Here is a 23,096-nt window from a genome sequence, read left to right as displayed (position 1 = left end):
AAGCGTAGTCTACCTGCCCTGCCCCTCAGAAGCGTAGTCTACCTGCCCCAGCTCCTCTGAAGCGTAGTCTACCTGCCCCTGCCCCTCTGAAGCGTAGTCTACCTGCCCCTGCCCCTCAGAAGCGTAGTCTACCTGCCCCTGCCCCTCTGAAGCGTAGTCTACCTGGCCCTGCCCCTGCCCCTGTGAAGCGTAGTCTACCTGCCCCTGCCCCTCTGAAGCATAGTCTACCTCCCCCTGCCCCTCTGAAGCATATTCTACCTGCTCCTGCCCCTCTGAAGCTTACTCTACCTGCCCCTGCCCCTCTGAAGCGTAGTCTACCTGCCCCTCTGAAGCATAGTCTACCAATCCCCTGCCCCTCTGAAGCATAGTCTACATGTCCCTGCCCCTCTGAAGCGTAGTCTACCTGCCCCTGCCCCTCTGAAGCATAGTCTACCTGCCCCTGCCCCACTGAAGCATAGTCTACCTGCCCCTGCCCCTCTGAAGCATAGTCTACCTGCCCCTGCCCCTCTGAAGCATAGTCTACCTGCCCCTCTGAAGCGTAGTCTACCTTCCCCTGCCACTCTGAAGTGTAGTCTACTTGCCCCTGCGCCTCTGAAGCATAGTATACCTGCCCCTGCCCCTCTGAAGCGTAGTCTACCTGCCCCTGCCCCTCTGAAGCACAGGATACCTGCACATGCCCCTCTGAAACGTAGTCTACCTGCCCCTCTGAACCATAGTAGACCTGCCCCTGCCCCTCTGAAGCGTAGTCTACCTGCCCCTGCCCCTCTGAAGCGTTGTCTACCTACCCCTGCCCCTCTGAAGCATAGTCTACCTGCCCCTGCCCTTTTGAAGCGTAGTCTACCTGCCCCTGCCCCTCTGAAGCGTAGTCTACCTGCCCCTGCCCCTCTGAAGCGTAGTCTACCTGCCCCTGCCCCTCTGAAGCATAGTATACCTGCCCCTGCCCCTCTAAAATATAGTCTACCTGCCCCTGCCCCTCTGAAGCGTAGTCTACCTGCCCTTGCCCCTCTGAAGCATAGTCTACCTGCCCCTGCCCCTCTATAAGGTAGTCTACCTGCCCCTGCCCCTCTGAAGCGTAGTCTACCTGTCCATGCCCCTCTGAAGCGTAGTCTACCTACCCCTGCCCCTCTGAACCATAGTCTACCTACCCCTGCCCCTCTGAAGCATAGTCTACCTGCCCCTGCTCCTCTGAAGCGTAGTCTACCTGCCCCTACCCCTCTGAAGCGTTGTCTACCTGCCCCTGCCCCTCTGAAGTGTAGTCTACCTGCCCCTGCCCCTCTGAAGCATAGTCTACCTACCCCTCTGAAGTGTAGTCTACCTGCCCCTGCCCCTCTGAAGCATAGTCTACCTGCCCCCGCCCCTCTGAAGCATAGTCTACCTGCCCATGCCCCTCTGAAGCGTAGTCTACCTGCCCCTGCCGCTCTGAAGCATAGTCTACCTGCCCCTCTGAAGCATAGTCTACCTGCCCCTGCCCATCTGAAGCGTAGTCTACCTGCCCCTGCCCCTCTGAAGCGTAGTCTACCTGCCCCTGCCCCTCTGAAGCGTAGTCTACCTGGCCCTGCCCCTGCCCCTGTATAGCGTAGTCTACCTGCCCCTGCCCCTCTGAAGCATATTATACCTGCCCCTGCCCCTCTATAGCGTAGTCTACCTGCCCCTGCCCCTCTGAAGCGTAGTCTACCTGCCCCTGCCCCTCTGAAGCATAGTCTACCTGCCCCTGCCCCTGCCCCTGTGAAGCGTAGTCTACCTGCCCCTGCCCCTCTGAAGCATAGTCTACCTGCCCCTGCCCCTGCCCCTGTGAAGCGTAGTCTACCTGCCCCTGCCCCTCTGAAGCATAGTCTACCTGCCCCTGCCCCTCTGAAGCGTAGTCTACCTGCCCCTCTGAAGCATATTATACCTGCCCCTGCCCCTCTATAGCGTAGTCTACCTGCCCCTGCCCCTCTGAAGCGTAGTCTACCTGCCCCTGCCCCTCTGAAGCATAGTCTACCTGCCCCTGCCCCTGCCCCTGTGAAGCGTAGTCTACCTGCCCCTGCCCCTCTGAAGCATAGTCTACCTGCCCCTGCCCCTGCCCCTGTGAAGCGTAGTCTACCTGCCCCTGCCCCTCTGAAGCATAGTCTACCTGCCCCTGCCCCTCTGAAGCGTAGTCTACCTGCCCCTCTGAAGCATAGTATACCTGCCCCTGCCCCTCTGAAGCGTAGTCTACCTGCCCCTGCCCCTCTGAAGCGTAGTCTACCTGCCCCTGCCCCTCTGAAGCGTAGTCTACCTGCCCCTGCCCCTCTGAAGCGTAGTCTACCTGCCTCTGCCCCTCTGAAGCGTAGTCTACCTGCCCCTGCCCCTCTGAAGCGTAGTCTACCTGCACTTGCCCCTCTGAAGCATAGTCTACCTGCCCCTGCCCCTCTGAAGCGTAGTCTACCTGCCCCTGCACCTCTGAAGCGTAGTCTACCTGCCCCTGCCCCTCTGAAGCGTAGTCTACCTGCCCCTGCCCCTCTGAAGCGTAGTCTACCTGCCCCTGCCCCTCTGAAGCGTAGTCTACCTGCCCCTGCCCCTCTGAAGCGTAGTCTACCTGCCCCTGCCCCTCTGAAGCGTAGTCTACCTGCCCCTGCCCCTCTGAAGCATAGTCTAGTAGCTTATTGAGAGATTTACAATCAAAGAATGGATTAACCTTTTCAGTGCTAGTTAAGGATACTATAGTTATCATGTTTCACATTGGATTTATTAACTGCAAAAAGGTAAGAAATGTTTATATTTGAATTCTTGTGCCGCTCTGTATACACCAGCTTGTTAGCTAGCTTGCTGATCCAACGCTAAGCCAACTCTCTGAAGTTCAAAGACATTGAAAGTTCCTTCATTGAAGCAGCGCCTCTGATGGAATAATTCTGTGGTCCTAATTCAGATAATGGATGCCATAACAACAACATGCCCAGCGCTTCAAGCCAAGCCTCCTCCTCCACCCTCTCTCTCCCCACCTGCAGAATTTCAGTCACATCTTGTGCGCTACACTTGCCTGTCCAATGCATGTAAATAGCTTGCCTGCTCCATAGCAAGCTTCTCTATCCGCACTGATTGGTGAACTAATTTAATGTCGAGTTAAATGTAAAAGAATATATATTTCAGAGGCTTAAAAAGGAACAGAAATTATTTAAATAAACTGTAACTTTTTGGGGATTTGAACTGGTTCAGAACCAAATTTTCCTCGTCGGAACAGTGGAACAGACAAGAAAAAAAGTATTGTTCTGTTCAAAACGAAACAATTGGAAAATTATTTTGATGCTAACATTAGCAGCCCTCTCAGTACATCACAGTACCTCATTTAACCCTCATACAAATACTAAATTCACGTGTCTCGAACCATTAGTCCACTCAAGTGGAAAAAACTAAATTGCTAGAGTTGTTATTGCTCAGAGAACAGCTAACAGCAACAGCGACCACAGTAAACCATTTCTGTCTTTCTGCTATATTTCCTGGTACAGTGCTAGAGTAGTGACAGTAGGTCTCTGAGACATCTACACAAGGCCATGATAAAAGACTGGTACAGTCCTACAGTATTGACAGTAGGTCTCTGAGACATCTACCCCGGGCCATGATAAGAGACTGGTACAGTGCTAGGGTATTGACAGTAGGTCTCTGAGACATCTACACAGGGCCATGATAAGAGACTGGTACAGTGCTAGGGTATTGACAGTAGGTCTCTGAGACATCTAAACAGGGCCATGATAAGAGACTGGTACAGTGCTAGGGTATTGACAGTAGGTCTCTGAGACATCTACACAGGGCCATGATAAGAGACTGGTACAGTCCTACAGTATTGACAGTAGGTCTCCGAGACATCTACACAGGGCCATGATAAGAGACTGGTACAGTCTTACAGTATTGACAGTAGGTCTCTGAGACATCTACACAGGCCCATGATAAGAGACTGGTACAGTGCTAGGGTATTGACAGTAGGTCTCTGAAACATCTACACAGGGCCATGATAAAAGACTGGTACAGTGCTAGGGTATTGACAGTAGGTCTCTGAGACATCTACACAAGGCCATGATAAGAGCCCCCAGCCACAGAAAACACACCCAGTCCATTGTGGCGGTGTGGCGATGAAAAGGGCCCTTTAAATTGCTCATGTCTCCAGGCATCACTGGGAGTTCAACAAGATTAGATATGGGACAGTTTCCTTTCAGCTTTTATTCAACCTTTGTTTGCTCGAGATGGATGTGACCCTCATGGACAGAGTGTAAAAGTGGTATTTCATGTTGTGCACAGTGTTTGTTCTTGTATGCTCATACACACACACACACACACACACACACACACACACACACACACACACACACACACACACACACACACACACACACACACACACACACACACACACACACACACACACACACACACACACACATCCCCGTCTTCATGTGTCTAATATACCCCAGCCTGTAGGATTCACACCTATTGGAACAGAATGCCCAGACAGACAGAATGGCAGAATGGTCCATTTGGCTTGCAGATGGCCCTCCTGGTAGAGGATGGTGTAATTGGTGCAGCACCATGGCACTGTGTGGCCTTCGAGCCAGGGGAAACAATGTTTTTGGACAGGGTGAATGAGAAAAGGAGAAGGCTCTTGGCTCAATGACGTTTTTTTGGAAGATAATTGAGGCCCTCAAATGCTGTTGCCATATGTTGTGTGTGTTTTTATAGTAGCTGTATGTCTTTGTGTGAAGCTGCAGGGTCACATGGGTCTTTGTGTGTTGTGTGTCACAGTGTGACACTGCCATTATGGATGTGTGCTGACAGCCGGTGGCATGGCTGCAGACAGAGGGCTTGTACTAGTTGTGTTAACACTGGGGGGACACAATAATCTGCTCGTTGTAAAGCAGGTAGTATCGTCCAGACAAAACCATTATTGTCTCCACATGGTAATGAGGACGGGGAGGGGCACAAAAATAGATTTAGAGGAGGACGGCTGGAGCCTGTTGGAAATGGAAGGAGCGAGGGAGGGATGGAGAAGAGGAGGAGAGATGAGGGAGGAAGGGAGGGGTTTGTTCTCCTGCATCACTGAACACTGAAGAGTTTTCTTAAATCGTCACAATACAAATTAGCTCAGGCCAAAGAAAGGATGCTACTGAAAAACAGATGACAAGCCTGCAAGATTTAAGTCGCTCGCACAATAGTGTCTTCTGTACTAAACCCCCTCCTCATCACCCCTCCTTTGCACAAGACCACGACAGTACACAAAAAAACGCAAGAAAAAAAGACCACAAAAAAGAAGACAAGAGGAGTGTTGGTCTCCTCTAATGAGTCAGGCCAAGATGTGAGTCAATAGAGCAATTCATTAACAAATCAAAGTCCCCAGGGCCTGAGTGGCAGCATGGCTGTGTTTGAGAAAACCCTCCTCCAGAATGGACCCCCATATGCTGCAGGTCAGGGGGGCGCCCCTCTCTGCACTGTTTACCATTCAGCATACACACACGGCCGTTAAGGTCACCGCTATTTGACGCCGCTCTCCTTCCACACAACAGAATTTCCATATGGTCCATGAACATGGATATGCTGTGGTCCCTGCCACACTACTTCCCACGCCCCCTCCCCCCTCCAACCACGTACCCCCTTCCTGGTCGCCTCCCTTATTGGATGGGGTTGGTATGAATGAGAGGGGTGGTGGGGGGTTTTGGGGCGTTGTTGCCAGGGTTAGTCACCTTACCAAGTCAAGTGCTTACTCTAAATTCTGTAATCATCATTTCAGTTTAAGCCATATCACTTTTCCCTTCCTCTTTTGATTTTTTCTGTCTCTCTCTTTACCCCCCACCACTTTCTCCAACCTCATCCCACTACTACAATCTCCCTCCCTTGGCTTCCCCCTATCTCCCCTCCGCTCTCTCTCTCTGCCTCTCTCCATAATGCACCGTTCACAGAGCAGTAGCGATAGCAGCGGTAACAGCAGTGGTGTTGGTGTCAGTCCATAAGAACGTGAGGGCAGTACTGATGGCAGCCTGTGTGTGTGTGTGAAGCTCTTTGAGACTGACGATGACCCGCTGAAGAGGATTCCGAGCTAAGGGCACTTCACATGACTCTTTCAAATCCACACAAATAAAGCTCTTTAACCGCCTGAAAGTGGCCCCTCAGATTCAGGGTGCTACAGAGCGGGGCCCCTGAAAGGCCCAACACGATTGTCATGGATATTACACGACGTGAGCAACAACGGGACCGAGGAGACAAGTGTCGAACGGGGAACAAAACTCGAGCAGACTTTTTTGCGAGGCGGGCCAGGGAATGTTGACAGGCGGCTGAATGGGCTGTTTAACCCTTTGAAAGTGAATGGAGGCCTGGCTGAAACAAATGCATTCTGATAGACTTTATACCCACTGGGACACAAAAAGTACACTAAGCCCTGTGCTAGCTGGGGAAGCACAGAAAGCTGAAGGAAAGAAGGCTGGAGAGAGACGAAAATACGATTGGAAAGGTGGGAATGTGTTCTCGCCAGAACCCATCAACTCAGCTCTTCTATTTATCTGGCTTTGGGTTCTTCTCTCGCTTTCAGCTCAACTGAGGGATGATTTAAGTCTTGACTGAGCTGACTGGGCTGTTGCAACCATTTTGACTGACTGAGTCCATTTTGACATTCAGGCAGTCTGTTTGTTCACAAAAGACTGGCGTGTTTTGATGGGAGAAACGAGCCTGAACCGAATACTTAGCTACAACTGGTTGGCAGCACTTCATTCAATCAAATAACCTTTATTTTTCTATTACCATCCAGGAGTAAAGCCAGGCTCAAAATGCATTGTTTTCATATTGTGCTGTGTGTTGTACTTTCTCTGTATGGGGAGACAGAGACAGCTAAGAAAGCTAGTTCCCGAGCTTAACATCAGAGCCCATATTCATAAAAAATCTGAGAGTAGTAGTGCTGATCTAGGATCAGATCCCCACTCTTATTAATTTTGATTTAACAGCCAAAACGTATCCTAGATCAGCACACCTACTCCGGAACACTTAATTTGACCCAGCAGGAAATTCTGCAGGAAATGTGAATTATTATGTGAATTATAATCAAGAGATAGATAAATAGATTTAGTAGGGGTTTATACATTTTTCATTAGGGCAAATCAAGTCTGAAATGTGAAGGTGGAACTTAAAAACCTTAGAAGCCTTTTTAAACCTTGAATACATTACAATGTGTATTTCCTGCTGCACAGGAAAAGGATTTAGGACAACAGTGTGATCAAATGAAGACCGCAGATCTGTAGCTCCCTTCCCAGAACCCATCTCTCTCTGTGGAGGTGATGGCTGGCTGGCGTTAAACATGTCATTTAAAATGCTAATGACTTGAATTGCAAATGCGTTCACTTTGTAATTTAACTTTGCTCTAAAACAGATATTGCTCCTGCTGATTTAAAATTGGGGCATGTGACAATTCTGAAGCTGTTAATTGCGAAACTACTCAGCATTGCTAATTGTTCCACGGTGTTGGCGGGAAGGGAAATGAGTCTCTGGCAGGGGTACTCTATCAACGTGACGAGGGAGAGGGTGGCGGGTGGCGGGTGGAGGCACGGTGTGGTGTGGTGGTGGCACCATGGAGGTAACGTCACCTGTGTGCAGCCACGCATACCCAACCCATACCTCCACACCGGACCAATGATCCATGACCAGCCAGGCTGACTGTTCTCAGATCCGTTATAGTACTGTCTTCATACTGAGCGAGAGGGAGAGAGACAGAGAGGGAGGCTGAGGATGTGTGTGTATGGGAAGAGATGACAAAGTGTGGGTGGGTTTGTGGGAAAGGTGGGGCTGAAATGTGGTCGATGAAGAGAGGGGTTAGTGCACGGGTGAATATGGGGCCTAAACATTGAGGTCGAAGTGATCTATTTTATATATTTTTCACATGATGCCAATGTCTAATAGAAGGATTACTTCTCTGGCTAAACCAATAATATCAGCCTTTCCATCAACGTGGTATTTTTACAGTGCTTTCAATAGTCTGTCACCGATCACGGACTCTGTTCAAGTACTTCCTACTTCCTCATATCTGAACTCTAGTCATGTACCAAGAGAAACTGCAGCCAAACTGTTCCACTCCCTATTCTCTGTCTCTCTTTGTCTCACACAGCTTTCTCAGAGAGTAAAAGTTCCCCAACAGAGTTCTGCATCCTGCCGGTAATCATCAACTTTGGAAACTGCAAGAGGGGAGAAGAGCAATGTGCTTAGTTCAGCTCTTTCTTGTCACCGGGTGTAGTGTGAGTGGGAGAAGACATGGCTGCCATTGTGGCGCTTGGTGTCTCAGTGTTGCCGTGTTTGTGTCAGAGTGTCTTTCAGCAGGAGGGGTCTGACAGTGGGGACGTGTGAGGTGCATTGAGATGTCCTTGTTTCTAGGAATACTGCCTCTGCCGCCATGAGAGAACAGCCAATTACGCCTGCAGCATGCAAATGTCTCACTGAGAGAGAGAGATGGGGAGGGAGGAGAGGGAGGGGGGAGTCAGAGCGAGAGGGGGGAGATAGAGATTGGTGAGACAGAGAGAGAGGGAGGAGAGAGAGAGAGAGAGAGATATGGGTGGAGAGCGTGAGGAGAGAGAGAGATAGGTGGAGAAAGAGAGAAAGAGAGAGAGAGAGAGAGAGAGAAAGGGATGAGAGAGAGAGAAAGAGAGAGAGAGAAATAGAGAGAGAGAGAGAGAGAGATGGTTGGAGAGAGCGTGAGGAGAGAGAGAGAAAGTGATGAGAGAGAGAGAGAGACTAACTAAAGACTAATACACAATGAGGTCTGTCTGTGAGGTTCAGTGTTGCTTCACCCTGAGTCTGTGACTGCTGTTTAATTGCCATGTTTACCCACACACTGCATTCCATGTCATTAGCACACAGTGTAATGTCATTTGTGTTGTCACACCACTCCACAGACACACAGCACCATGGGGTCATTACTGCTCGGCTGGCTTTAAGAAAGAAATTGACATATTTTGCAAGAAATACTGATACACTCCATGGAGTTGTTTTCTCTATCAGCCATGGGGCCAATTAGTATCTGGACAGTCCATAGTCTTCCCCACGATTACTATTAATGGTTCGGTTAGCCTGTGTTCACATGCTGGGTAAAATCTGATGAGGCTGGTATATATAAACTAGTCATCAATGTTGACTTAATCTTATCGTCTTTATTTGGTTTATAAGCATTGTGATCCTTACTTTGTGTTAATAGTATTATGATTAGTTGTAGTATTGTTTTTACTATTTACTATTTACTATACAAATCTTTGGTTGAGTACATCTGTGCACTTTCTCTACACAGCTAAAAAAGGAGATGAAACCAGAGAGAGAGAGAGAGAGAGAGAGAGACTGTACAGAAAAGAGAGGGAAAATCTGAGTATTCCCTGACTTCCTGGTCAACACAGGTGGCAGATTCACAGGAACACATCTAATTGTGCTGCTGGTTACAATGCTTTGTCCTTACAGAGAATGACATCGCTGTTGACAAAGACCGCCACTGCATTCTAATCAGGAAACAAAATACTGGGGAGCGACGGCCCCTGAGCCCTCCCTGGGCCCTGCAGGTAGATCATTAGACAGGCGGAGAGGAGAGGAGAGGGTAGGGGAGGAGAGGAGCTCTGATTCCCAGCCCACTGACACACAGAGAGGAGAAGAGGCGAGGGAGTGAGAGCCCCATACTCTCCAGCTTCACCTCCACCCAGGAGACTAAGGTCCGCTGAGGGGCAGAGGAGGAATGAGAGGCTGGTCAGCTGACAGACAGACAGGAACACCTCCCTCCCTCCTTGGCTGTGTAGCCCCACCAGGGCTGAGTCTAACGAGGGTTCTGACAGGCTGCAGCTGGGGCCTGCCTAACGAAGGCGGAGGGCTGGGGCGCCACGGCTGCTCTGACGAGCGGGGACATTAGCGCCCGTGTGCGTCTGTCTCATTAGAACACATCAGGCCCACCTTGATATCCACACAGCACATGACACACACACACACACACACACACACACACACACACACACACACACACACACACACACACACACACACACACACACACACACACACACACACACACACACCGGCCCTCGCTATGACAGCTCGGCAGGCAGCCAGCCAATAGGGAGACTTCCAGATCTGTGGTCGCCACTGGGATAGCTCGGCAGGTGACGGGAAAGTTGTTGACATTCCAGTGAGAGGAGGGACAGAGGTCAAATGTTAGGTTGACCTCTGTCTCGGGGACAGTGATGACCTCGTTAGGAGCCGTCTGACAATGGGCCGTATCACAACTGTCACCAGACAGATAGGTTTACTGCTGACATTAAGGCCATATTTGCATTTTCACCTAGCCAGGCTTCCTCTCATAGGTCTGGTGTGTAGAACAGACAGAGGGACATTCCTTAATGAGCCTCAAAGACCCTCTCACACAGAGATGTAATGAGAGCTTGAGTATGACAGGAAAAGCCTATATCACATCCCACATGAAAAAAAACTATAGTATACTATGGTATAAATACTATAGTATTCACTGTAGTGTTGTTGCGGACTTTACTGTAGTATTCACTAGTATTTACTGTAGTATACTGTAGTATAAATACTGTAGTGATAGAAAACTGTAGTACATACTTTAGTTATTAATGTAGTGTTTTGTGGATTGTACTATAGTGTAGTATTTAGTGTAGTGTTTTGTGGATTGTAGTATACTGTAGTATTTAGTGTGGTGTTTTGTGGATTGTAGTATACTGTAGTATTTAGTGTAGTGTTTTGTGGACATGACTCTGGTATTCACTGTACTAGAGTTGTTTTATGAACTTTGACATAGAAGTAGAGGCTTTTTCCTTCAGGAAATCTACTAGAGAAATACTAAATGTGTACATTTTCCATAACCTGTAGGCAGGTAGGACTGTGGTCTGAGTTCAGAGTTTCTGCTCTCATACACACCGGCCCTCGCTATGACAGCTAAATAATGGACTGAATCAATGGGTCTGAATCAACTAAATAATAGAAGTTAGCATAAACTTTTGCAATCTTAAAATACTTGTACTGTGACATTGCACATATAAAACGAATAATCATGGTAACATTTGGATACAAATTGTTACCAGTATATTTTCTAAGTCATACAATTAATCATATGGTCCCAATCCACCAGTCTGGGGTCTCCTTAGTCCTCCCTAATCTTTTTTAGCTGTATACATACTACTGTATCCCCTTGCCTTCCTCCCTCCATCTCTCTCTCCATCCCTCCCTCCCTCCATCTCTCTCTCCATCCCTCCCTCTCTCCCCAGAGCTCTCTTTAAGAGGGAGAGGAATAAAGTGATGAAGTGCAGGTCACATGTCTTTGTGATCCAGTGATAATGAGGAAGCTGGAGAAATAATCTATCAACAATAATCCCTGACTCAGGAGACACACATATACACGCACACACACGCGCACACACACACACACACACACACACACACACACACACACACACACACACACACACACACACACACACACACACACACACACACACACACACACACACACACACACACACACACACACACACACACACACACACATGCCAGGCACAGCAATCACCATATTCAGCAGCTAGACATTCATTACCACTATAATGTGGACCAGGGGAGCCTGCAACCAAAATGACCAATTATACAGCAACACATGTATCATCGCTGTTCACCTAGAGGGATTTGCCATGTTAGCACAACATACAGTGCAGCTTAAAGCAAGAGAAACAAGTATGAAACCAAACTGTTTAGCTTGACCGGATTGGGACATTGTCAACAGTACACACACTAGGGACCTCACGGAATCCCACAAGAAGAGAAAACACATAAGAGACATAAACTCTGAAAATATGTCACCCCTTCCTTGACTACATGAATCATTTATCATGTGTACGGTAGCAGTTCTTTCTTCTTTTGTCAAAGTCTAGGGGTGGATCCTATTTCCTGGTTGGCCCCGTGTAAAAATAATCATATATCCATTTACATTTTCCATAAAGGAATATGGAAATGAGGTGATGGTGTCAGCAGGGGGTCTGTAGAGGGATATCCTTACACACACACACACACACACACACACACACACACACACACACACACACACACACACACACACACACACACACACACACACACACACACACACACACACACACACACACACACACACACACACACACACACACACACAAACCCTGTGTACGTTGTTCTGCATTGTTGCTATACAGGCAGGACGTTCTGGACTATCATTAGTGATTGTTTCAAATAGGGACATTTTGAGCGGAGCCACTGTTTGTTAATGAAAGGCTGAGGCGAGGCAAGGCTGAGGGAAGGCAAGGCGAGGCGAATGAACAAAACAACATCCTAATGATTGTTTATAGTGGAAAACATGAAGCAATTCTCTCTGATTGTTGAAACAATGTCTGTCTGCCAATGAGGGTATTGTTAGTGTAGACGCTGATTGAGAACAAAGCAGAAACAGACAGATGAACCAATCATCTTTTATTCATTACATAAATTATGACATTTTAACAGGAGAAAACACCTCATTAAATGTCTTATTATTACTGTATTATATCTCTTCTGTCATAGAGAATAGATTAATAGAGATATTTCTGTTATGTGAATACCAATATGTGTGGATAGAGGATGTTAAGAGCTCTTTCAAGGCCAATGATTGGGTATCACAACAGATTCAGTGTCAACAACGTGAGGACTCAATCATTACAATAATTTCATCTAGATTTGTGATTTTGGTTACATTTCCTTTCACAATTCTGTTCAGTGGATGTGCCTTGATAGACTTTAAACGGACAGTTAAAACATAGGGATGGGATGGCGTATCGCTGCAGAATGCTGTTGTAGCCATGCTGGTTAAGTGTGCCTTGAATTCTAAATGAATCACAGATAAAAATTTGGACTCATCAGACCAAAGGACAGATTTCCACCTTTGGCAATTCAACCATGAAGGCCTGATTCACGCAGTCTCCTCTGTACAGTTGATGTTGAGATGTGTCTGTTACTTGAACTCTGTGAAGCATTTATTTGGGCTGCAATTTCTGAAGTTGGTAACTCTAATGAACTTATTCTCTGCAGCAGAGGTAACTCTGGGTTTTCCTTTCCTGTGGCGGTCCTCATGAGAGCCAGTTTCATCATGGTTTTTGCGACTGCACTTGAAGAAACTTTCAAAGTTCTTCCGTATTGACTGACATTCATGTCTTAAAGTAATAATGGACTGTTGTTTCTCTTTGCTTATTTGAGCTGTTCTTGCCATAATATGGACTTGGTCTTTTACCAAATAGGGCTATCTTCTGTGTACCACCCCTACCTTGTCACAACACAACTAATTGGCTCAAACGCATTAAGAAGGAAAGAAATTCCACAACTTAACTTTTAACAAGGCACACCTGTTAAATGAAATGCATTCCAGGTAACTACTTCATGAAGCTTGTTGAGAGAATGCCAAGAGTGTGTGCAAAAGGTGGCTACTTTGAAGAATCTAAAATCTAAAATCTATTTTGATTTGTTTAACACTTTTTTGGTTACTACATTATTCTACAATGTAGAAAATAGTAAAAATAAAGAAAAAACGTTGAAAGAGTAGGTGTACAAACTTTTGACTGATAGTGTACATATACAGTATATGCTTATATATAAACAGTATATATATATATATATATTTGTTCATGCACTAAGCTTATTGAGAAGAATATACAGAATTTGAAAATACTGTTTACAGACATGCCTGTTTTCCTGTTCTTTCTTTCGTGGGGACAGCTGCTTTGCAAGTGGCAAACAAACTAAATGTCAATCAAAGTGAGCAAAGCCTTCTCTGACAACCAAGAATAGTTTATTCAAATTGGAATGGCGGGCCAGAGCGGACGACAGTAAATGTTTGAATACAGAATGAGATATTTATGAAAATGGAGATCCGTCGTCCTCCATTTTAAAGACGCATTATAGACACTGTACAGTGAGAGTGGAGAAGTTGACCTTTATAACAGGGACTTACACATGCACACATGCACGTACATACGCACACATACACACAGACGTGCACACGCACACGCACACACACACACACACACACACACACACACATATACATACACATACACAAACACATACACACACACACACACACTGTAAATATTCTCATGCACATATCCCACCTCGGCAGTGGGATGTTATCTCAAATAATTACCGGTGGCCTCTCCCTGTCCCTGGTGACTGTGTGGAGCTGAAGCCCAGGCAGTCAGAGGCTGAAACCGTGTCAGAGGCTAAGGTACAGTCAGCAACAGTGACTGTTGCTGGAGAGTAGAGCCAAAACCAAGGTACAGGCTGTGAAAGATGCTGAGAGGCAGTATAAGTGGCTGAGGCAGGTCACAGTGTGAGGTCTCAGTCTAGGTGGGGGTTGGGTATGGGTAGGGTTGGGGGTAAAGGGGGATGAGATGGGGGTGGGAAGGATCTGAGGCCTGCCTCCCGTGGCCCTGGCAACAGCTCCTTAATTAACCACCCAGGTATTCGTGAGCCTCACGGCCCATTGCCCGGCCACACACACAAACACACACACAGTGCCTGGCCGGCCATATGGCTAAAGCATCGCCGCGGCCCATAATCACCAGGGGAAACACTGCATCAAAAAGAGCTCGGCAGACATAAAGCTTGTGTAAATTATTTTTAATGCTTTCCTTCTGGCAGAGAGAGCGTGCTTGTCATCTGAAAACGAGCGGCAAGGGCGATTTATTCGTCCTTGACCCCTCTCTTCCATGCACTTGCCCCCTGCCCACCGCTGTGACCTGCCTGCCTGCTCAGTCTGCCTGCCTCCTGTCCCTGACACACACTCAAAGCCATTAGCACTGTTAGCAGGCAACACTCTGTTTCCCCTCGGGGTCGGTGGCTCGGGATCTGTGGCTTGATGTGTGTGTGTGTGTGTGTGTGTGTGTGTGTGTGTGTGTGTGTGTGTGTGTGTGTGTGTGTGTGTGTGTGTGTGTGTGTGTGTGTGTGTGTGTGTGTGTGTGTGTGTGTGTGTGTGTGTGTGTGTGTGTGTGTGTGTGTGTGTGTGTGGTGTGTGTGTGAACAATGACAGGTATCAATGTGTCATTGTCAATACTGTATGCACTGGTGTAAAGTACTTAAGTAAAAATAATTTAAAGTACTACTTAGTACTTAGTAGTTAGTAGTTAGTAGTTTTTGGGGTTTTCTGTACTTTACGATTTATATTTTTGCCAACTTTTTTCTTTTACTTCACTACGTTCCTAAAGAAAATAATGTACGTTTTTCTCCATATGTAGTACTTTGGGTGTCAGGGAAAATGGTCCAATTCACACACTTATCAAGAGAACATCCCTGGTCATCTCTACTGCCTCGGATCTGGCAGACTCATTAAACACAAATGCTTCATTTGTAAATTATGTCTGAGTGTTGGAGTGTACCCCTGGCTATCCGTCAATAATTATTATATTTTTTAATTGTACCGTCTGGTTTGCTTACTATAAGACATTTGAAATGATTGATACTTTTACTTTTACTTTTAGACTTTTACTCAAGTAGTATTTTACTGGGTGACTTTCACTTTTACTTGAGTCATTTTCTATAAAGGTATATTTACTTTTACTCAAGTATGACATGTGTGCTTTTTCCACCACTGACTGTATGTATCATTAAATGCAAAATTACTTATGTAAGGTCATAGACCACTGTTGATGTATAAGCCAACCAGAAATATTGTTCAAGGCTAATAGGAATCCACTTACAGGCAAGACAGTTATTAGATCTACACCTCAACTCAGAAGAGACTGAAACCTGACGACATCTTTGTTCTGTAAATAGTCTGAGCGATCAAGAGAGAGAGAGAGAGGGAATTAGAAATTATGAGTTGGCCTTAAGTCTGTGATTATCTCATTTGTTGTTCAAATTACTATTTTCCCACTTGCCATTTAATGTGTGATTATCTCAAAAGGGATGAAAAGTATGGTGGAATTGGTTCCATGCCTGCTCACCCCCCCCCCCCCCCCCCCCCTTCCCCATATCTCTTTCTCTCTCAGAGTTTTGATTGCTAATCGTCACAGGAGGTGGTCGGGTGGGGGGGGGGGGGGTCAAGGTGGGGTCAAGGGGGGGATAAGGTAGCTGCTCCTTGCAGTTTCCCAGCCCTGTGTTATTTTTGACCATGCAGCTTGTACAAGGATGTTGTTGTGTACAAGAGACCGGCAGTGTTCAGTGGCCCTCTGAGGCAGCTTGAAGAGGCTGACTTCCTATCTCCTGGCCAATCACAATATGTCAGGAACACAGGACAACACATCACACTTCCATGCCCAATTCCCTCCTCCACCTCGGACCCGGTACCATAACTCTGTTGCCAGTATCAGTGGAGGGTGTATTTTTTAGGAAGTCGGCGGGTAGCAATCTGGTCGTTGCGACCCCACATCTGCCCTGCTAATGAGAGGGCTGGACGTCTCCCAACTTCACCTCCCACCTCAGCTCCCCTTAGCTCTCACACACACTGTCCTCTCCTCACCCACACTCTGCACTCCACACAGGTCACGCCCTCCAAGGAACCAGTGGACAAACACTGACACACAACGGTCACAATGCACTTCTACACACATCCAAAGAATAAAGCAGTACTCACCAACACGCCTTAACCTTTTCCAAACACACGCAGACACGCACATATACGCACGCACACACACACAGACTCTCTCTCGCTCTCTGAATATATTTGAACACGCACCCCTACAATTCTGACACAAACAAGGACCATCAAACTAACCAACACACATAAACACTGAGAACTCAGAAACTCCTCCTTAGTCCACTCGCCCTCCAACTTAAAGAGTTTGTTGATGCTTAGTGCCACACACTGTGCAGTTAAGCGGAAACGAACGTGTAATTGCCACTATAGATCCAGTGCATACGGAAATAATACAAGCACGCATTGATGCATTTAACCACGCCATCAGCCCTCTCTCTCTCTAGCTAGTCATTACCAGAAAATATTTTTATTGTGCTTTCTAAAAGCCATCCGAGATGAATCACGGTATCAGGGTTGGCGACGTTCGCCCACCGACGCAGAGTTCACATATTAACTCAAAACAAAGCTGCGTAATGTACCTGCGTTCTGAAATCGCTCCAAATCACTTGATTGGTGGTTATTGCATTTCTGGGCCAGTGTATGTGAGAGAGAGAGAGAGAGAGAGAGAGAGAGAGAGAGAGAGAGAGAGAGAGAGAGAGAGAGAGAGAGAGAGAGAGAGAGAGAGAGAGAGAGAGAGAGAGAGAGAGAGAGAGTCAGAGAGTCAGAGAGTCAGAGAGTCAGAGAGTCAGAGAGTCAGAGAGTCAGAGAGAGAGAGAGAGAGAGAGAGAGAGAGAGAGATACGCCAGCAGAACAGCCCACCTCAGCACCCGACAAAAGTCTCAATACCACAGCAGAACAGTCCACACCAGACCCTGACCATAGAGTCGACATCACAGCAGAACAGACAAAAGAAAAACCCCAAGCCCAGCAGCTCTCACCCCCTCTGAGCACCCCCCCGGTCAGCCACCCTGATAGCCCTCCTGATAACCCCCCCACACCCACTGAGGACAAACACAAGACACAGATTGTCCTCCTTATGGACTCAAATGGTAAATTTATAGAAGAAAAAAAACTTTTTCCCAAACACAGTGTGTCTAAACTCTGGTGTCCAAACACCCAGCGCGCCCTAGACCTTCTGTCTGAGGACAAACTAGGCTCACCTAGCCACATAATAATACACACAGGCACAAACGACCTGAGAGCACAGCAGGAAAGGGTGGCCACAGCACTGAAGGGAGTGATTGAAAAAGCTTCTTCTACGTTCCCCAACGCTGCTACCACGAAAAGACTTCCACCCTGCTACAATACAGCGGGTAAACGCAAGCATTTCCCGTGACTGTGCTTCAAAACCAAATGTCTTTCTGGCCCACCACTCCACCCTGGACTTGAACAGCCTCTATTACCAGGTCCACCTCTACAAGGCAGCAGTGCCCATCTTTGCCCGGACTCTAAAGGACATCGCTCTCAAACGCAGCCCCAACAGCAACAGATCAATAGACACCCCACCCAGACCAGCGAGACACCCTCCAAGAACTTCAGGACCCCCCCCTGGACGTACACATAGAGGACCCACGCCAAGAGGACTTACATCCAGACCACAGCACCCCCAGACACATCCACACCCCCACCCCAACCAATCAACACCCCCCCACATCAACCATGCCCACACCCCATTTAGGCCCCCTCAGATCAGACCTATGCCACTCCTGCCCACCCCATGCACCCCACCCCTGCAAAGAGGGCATCAACATGGAAGTCACACATACGCCCAGGTAGTGAGCGGGCAAACAGGCCCAACCCCCACTCTTACACTCGCCCAAGCCAACGGCATGTACCAGATGCTCAGCAGGCTCTGCTCACACTTACTGGCCTGAGGCCAAACCATGACCAACAACATTGGACACTTTATGGAACAAAAAGCCTTTACAATATCATCCTGGAATATCCAAGGCCTGAGGTCATCTGCCTTTGGCCTAAAGAGCAAGAACCCGGACTTCACCAAAGAAATCGGTAATGCAGACATTGTCATCCTGCACGAAACCTGGTATAGAGGAGACGGACTCACTGGTTGCCCTCTAGGTTACAGAGAGCTGGTAGTCCCATCCACCAAACTACCAGGTGTGAAACAGGGAAGGGACTCAGGGGGAATGCTAATTTGGTATAGAGCAGACCTAACTCACTCCATTAAATTAATCAAAACAGGAACATTTTACATTTGGCTAGAAATTCAAAAGGAAATTATCTTAACAGAGAAAAATGTCCTCCTGTGTGCTACCTATATCCCCCCACTAGAATCCCCATATTTTAATGAAGACAGCTTCTCCATCCTGGAGGGGGAAATCAATAATTTCCAGGCCCAGGGACATGTATTAGTCTGTGGCGACCTAAATGCCAGAACTGGACACGAACCTGACACCCTCAGCACACAGGGGGACAAACACCTGCCTGCAGGTGACAGCATTCCCTCCCCCATATGCCCCCCTAGGCATAACTATGACAACAAAAACGGGTCACAACTCCTGCAGCTCTGTCGCACGCTGGGTATGTACATAGTCAATGGTAGGCTTCGAGGGGACTCCTATGGTAGGTACACCTATAGCTCATCTCTTGGCAGTAGCACTGTAGACTACTTTATCACTGACCTCAACCCAGAGTCTCTCAGAGCGTTCACAGTCAGCCCACTGACACCCCTATCAGATCACAGCAAAATTACAGTCTACTTGAACAGAGCAATACTCAATCATGAGGCATCAAAGCCAAAGGAACTGAGTAACATTAAGAAATGCTATAGATGGAAGGAATGCAGTTTGGAAACCTACCAAAAAACAATTAGGCAACAGCAAATCCAATCCCTTTTAGACAACTTCCTGGGTAAAACGTTCCACTGCAATAGTGAAGGTGTAAACTTGGCAGTAGAAAATCTTAACAGTATATTTGACCTCTCAGCTTCCCTATCAAATCTAAAAATCTCAAATAGAAAACCGAAGAAAATGAACAACAATGACAAATGGTTTGATGAAGAATGCAAAAATCTAAGAAATAAATTGAGAAACCTGTCCAACCAAAAACATAGAGACCCGGAAAACCTGAGTCTACGCCTTCACTATGGTGAATCACTAAAACAATACAGAAATACACTACGGAAAAAGAAGGAACAGAATGTCAGAAATCAGCTCAATGTAATTGAAGAATCCATAGACTCTAACCAATTCTGGGAAAATTAGAAAACACTAAACAAACAACAACACGAAGAATTATCTATCCAAAATGGAGATGTATGGGTAAACCACTTCTCCAATCTTTTTGGCTCTATAACAAAGAATAAAGAGCAAAAACATATACATGATCAAATACAAATACTAGAATCAACTATTAAAAACTACCAGAACCCACTGGATTCTCCAATTACCTTGAATGAGTTACAGGACAAAATAAAAACCCCAATCCACAAAAGTGGAGACAAATTTGACCCCAATAACTACCGTGGAAAATGCGTCAATAGTAACCTTGGGAAAATCCTCTGCATTATCATTAACAGCAGACTCGTACATTTCCTCAATGAACACAATGTCCTGAGCAAATGTCAAATTGGCTTTTTACCAAATTACAGTACAACAGACCATGTATTCACCCTACACACCCTAATTGATAACCAAACAAACCAAAACAAAGGCAAAGTCTTCTCATGCTTTGTTGATTTCAAAAAAGCCTTCGACTCAATTTGGCATGAGGGTCTGCTATACAAATTGATGGAAAGTGGTGTTGGGGGTAAAACATACGACATTATAAAATCCATGTACACAAACAACAAGTGTGCGGTTAAAATTGGCAGAAAACACACACATTTCTTCACACAGGGTCGTGGGGTGAGACAGGGATGCAGCTTAAGCCCCACCCTCTTCAACACATATATCAACGAATTGGCGCGGGCACTAGAACAGTCTGCAGCACCCGGTCTCACCCTACTAGAATCCGAAGTCAAATGTCTACTGTTTGCTGATGATCTGGTGCTTCTGTCACCAACCAAGGAGGGCCTACAGCAGCACCTAGATCTTCTGCACAGATTCTGTCAGACCTGGGCCCTGACAGTAAATCTCAGTAAGACCAAAATAATGGTGTTCCAAAAAAGGTCCAGTCGCCAGGACCACAAATTCCATCTAGACACCGTTGCCCTAGAGCACACAAAAAACTATACATACCTCGGCCTAAACATCAGCACCACAGGTAACTTCCACAAAGCTGTGAACGATCTGAGAGACAAGGCAAGAAGGGCATTCTATGCCATCAAAAGGAACATAAATTTCAACATACCAATTAGGATCTGGCTAAAAATATTTGAATCAGTCATAGAGCCCATTGCCCTTTATGGTTGTGAGGTCTGGGGTCCGCTCACCAACCAAGATTTCACAAAATGGGGCAAACACCAAATTGAGACTCTGCATGCAGAATTCTGCAAAAATATCCTCTGTGTACAACGCAGAACACCAAATAATGCATGCAGAGCAGAATTAGGCCGATACCCACTAATTATCAAAATCCAGAAAAGAGCCGTTAAATTCTACAACCACCTAAAAGGAAGCGATTCCCAAACCTTCCATAACAAAGCCATCACCTACAGAGAGATGAACCTGGAGAAGAGTCCCCTAAGCAAGCTGGTCCTAGGGCTCTGTTCACAAACACAAACACACCCCACAAAGCCCCAGGACAACAGCGCAATTAGACCCAACCAAATCATGAGAAAACAAAAAGATAATTACTTGACACATTGGAAAGAATTAACAAAAAAACAGAGCAAACTAGAATGCTATTTGGCCCTAAACAGAGAGTACACAGTGGCAGAATACCTGACCACTGTGACTGACCCAAACTTAAGGAAAGCTTTGACTATGTACAGACTCAGTGAGCATAGCCTTGCTATTGAGAAAGGCCGCCGTAGGCAGACATGGCTCTCAAGAGAAGACAGGCTATGTGCACACTGCCCACAAAATGAGGTGGAAACCTTGCTGCACTTCCTAACCTCCTGCCCAATGTATGACCATATTAGAGACACATATTTCCCTCAGATCACACAGATCCACAAAAAATTCGAAAACAAATCCAATTTTGATAAACTCCCATATCTACTGGGTGAAATTCCACAGTGTGCCATCACAGCAGCAAGATTTGTGACCTGTTGCCACAAGAAAAGGGCAACCAGTGAAAAACAAACACCATTGTAAATACAACCCATATTTATGCTTACTTATTTTAACTTGTGTGCTTTAACAATTTGTACATTGTTACAACACTGTATATATTTAATATGACACTCGTAATGTCTTTATTGATTTGAAACTTCTGTATGTGTAATGTTTACTGTTAATTCGTTTTGTTTGTTTTACTTTTGTGTATTGTCTACCTCATTTGCTTTGGCAATGTTAACACATGTTTCCCATGCCAATAAAGCCCCTTGAATTGAATTGAATTGAATTGAATTGAATTGAATTGAATTGAATTGAATTGAGAGAGAGAGAGAGAGAGAGAGAGAGAGAGAGAGAGAGAGAGAGAGAGAGAGAGAGAGAGAGAGAGAGAGAGAGAGAGAGAGAGAGAGAGAGAGAGAGAGAGAGAGAGAGAGAGAGAGAGAGAGAGAGAGAGAGAGAGAGAGAGAGAGAGAGAGAGACAATCAAGAGGATAAACTCTGGTGACCAAACACTAGCCATCCCCTGAAACTGTTGTCAGAGGACAGCCTGTCAGAGGACAAATTACCTGAGGGTCCAGCAGGAAAGGGTGGCCACAGCACTTAAGGGAGTGATCGAAAAAGCTTCTTCAACTTTCCACAATGCACACGTGGTTATCTCCACCCTACTACCATGAAAAGACTTCACCCTGCCACCATACAGTGGGTGAATGCAAGCATTTCACAGGACTGCCTCAAAACCTAATGTCTATCTGGCCCACCACTCCACCCTGGACTTGAACAGCCTTCACGACCAGGTCCATCACTATAAGCCAGCAATCCCAACTTTTGCCAGGGACCTGAAGGACGTCACCCTCAACCATAGCCCCAGCACCTCACACAGGAGCAAAAAAGCAACGGACACCCCGCCTAGACCAGCGAGACACCCTCCCAGACCTGCAAGACACCCTCCCGAAGGACCTACACCAAGAGATCCCACGCCAAGAGGACCAACACCCAGACCACAGCATCACCAACCACACCCCAACCAGCTAAGACCACCCAAAGAAAACTCTGGCCATGCCTTATATAGCCCCCCCCATATCAGACCTATGCCCCTTCTGCCCACTCCATGCCCCCCGCCTCTGCGGCAAGGACCTCAACATGACAGCAGGACATATGCCCAGGCCGTGAGCAGGGCAACAGTGACCTAAGAGGTATCTTTCAGATGCTCAACATGCTCTGCTCACACCTACTGTAAAGGTCCGGGCCTAAACCACAAAAAAAACAGCACTAGACACTATGGAACACAAAGCTTTTACTATCTCATCCTGGAATATACAGGGTCTGAGGTCATCTGCCATTGGCCTAAAGAGCAGGAACACAGATTTCATCAAAGAAATTGGA

Source organism: Salvelinus fontinalis, chromosome 35 (assembly GCF_029448725.1).
Source record: "Salvelinus fontinalis isolate EN_2023a chromosome 35, ASM2944872v1, whole genome shotgun sequence".
Classification (NCBI taxonomy): domain Eukaryota; kingdom Metazoa; phylum Chordata; class Actinopteri; order Salmoniformes; family Salmonidae; genus Salvelinus; species Salvelinus fontinalis.
The sequence above is the reverse complement of the archived record's forward strand: the minus strand, read 5'-3'. Positions refer to the sequence as shown.